Here is a 1,929-nt window from a genome sequence, read left to right as displayed (position 1 = left end):
GGGGTAAGGTCCTGCATACACACAAGCAGTGACGGACGCACGTGGTGGCAAGCGGGTTCAACTGAACCCGCTTCATCAAAAATAAATATTGTGTATATGTATAAATTACGATTAAAGCTACATAAATTTTGTATAAATATTTTATTTGAACCAACTTGACAACTAAAATTTTACGACTAAAGTCATGTACTTCTAAGATTGAACCCGCATGCACAAAATTCTATGTCCGGTACTGCACACAAGTGGTACTCTAATGGTTTTTTGTTGTTGTTGAGGCACGGGAGCAATGAAGAAATAGAATAAATAACTGCCCCTAGGTCAAGGAAACAATGAGTTCCCATCCTTCCCTTATTTCCTTTAAACCAAACACAGGTACCATAACCAAAAATTAAACAGGGTGCTCATAAATCCTTAGAGATTGAACTGATTCTCGTGGTGAACTTGATGTCATACACCCAGAAGTGAGTTCCACCAACTACAACAGCAATAGAAGTTGGACTTAATTCAATGAGAGCATATGTCTCACAATAGCTTAATTCAACTGAAAGCACCTAACAAGGGCTTATTTCAAACCACACATTAAGGCCAGAATTGGCAATGGTTGTTATAAAAATGAGATATATATCTCTTCTCCAAATTCACAAGTGCATATGTATATATACTATATAATGACACCCTTGACTTCTTGGTTAGTTTATTTCTTTATATTTTGACTCCCCTAAATGAAAATTCTGGCTCCGCCACTGACCACAAGTGCACGTGCACCGGCTTGCACAACACCTACATGCATCCCAATATAATCTTGTTTGTTCTATACTCCAAAGAAAACTCTTCTGAAATAACCTCCCCCCGCAATTTCTTGGGTTTCCTCCTGGGGACAAATTTTGCCCCAATAGCCAATGCAATGGGTGGACCAAACATAAAACCTCTTGCTTCAGTACCTGCAACGACACTGATGTTTTGTCCTTGTATCTCTCAACAAACAAATCGATAGTGTCCTTAAAAGCCTTAGTATCAAGTAGCAATGTTGTTATATCCTGAAACATAATCCCGGGTTTAGGGAAGTCAGGGATGACCCGAATAGAAGAAGAAATCCGAGCGATACGATCGTCTTTGAGAATCGGATCATTAGACGCCAAATCTGCTGAGATCACTGGATCTCGGATCCGGGTCGTTTTCAACTCGGGTTCTTCACCGGCTCTGGGTACGGCAAATATATTCACAATTTTGAATTGAAAAAAGTACAAAGAACCTCTTCAGAAGCTTATTGTATCATTGCTACCAATTCTTTTTTAATATACTAGATTTAGTGTACGCGCGTTGCGCGTCTCTTTCATCTCGATGAGTAATTTTTTGTAAGAAAATATAGTTTTTAAAATTATATTTACATTATAAAATAAAGTGAAAACATCTAAAAATGATGAATGTGAGCACGTGATTTTTGCCCTAAGCAAATTAATTCCAAAAGTTTCAAATAATTGATTTCTTTATTATTTTACAATTTTTTGTGAATTTTTGTTTGAATTTTTGTGTTAATTGGTTGCATTTTTCATAAAAGATACAGAAAATATGCACATACATTTAAGGATTTTAATTTCACAATTGTTAGTATTAATTAGGTATTAATTAGATTTAGAATAAAGAAAAAGTCTTGTTGCACTCTTAATTATTATTTGTTGCGTTTTATTTCTAAATAGAGTTTTAAGTAATTTTAGGAAGTTTAAATAGTTTAATTGAGTCTTTGTCTTGTTTTAGCATTATTAAAATTAAGGAAAAAGGAATAAATACAAAATACAAAAATACAAAATACATGCAAAAGGGGCTGCCAGAAATTGGGCCCAAATGGCTGAGCCCAAATAAAATAGGCCTGATCCGTCCCAGACCCGTCCAACCCTGCCTAGTCCAATTCCCCAGCCCATGTGAAACCGA

General features: G+C 35.8%; 1 pseudogene; it reads right to left on the bottom strand.

The window, feature by feature from the left end:
• Positions 1 to 388: 388 nt before the first annotated feature.
• LOC109221437 lies at positions 389 to 1,919 on the bottom strand (annotated as a pseudogene).
• Positions 1,920 to 1,929: the final 10 nt, after the last annotated feature.

The sequence above is a fragment of the Nicotiana attenuata genome, unplaced genomic scaffold, assembly GCF_001879085.1.
Source record: "Nicotiana attenuata strain UT unplaced genomic scaffold, NIATTr2, whole genome shotgun sequence".
Lineage (NCBI taxonomy): Eukaryota > Viridiplantae > Streptophyta > Magnoliopsida > Solanales > Solanaceae > Nicotiana > Nicotiana attenuata.
Note: the sequence above shows the minus strand (reverse complement) of the source record. Positions and strands in the feature narration are given on the sequence as shown.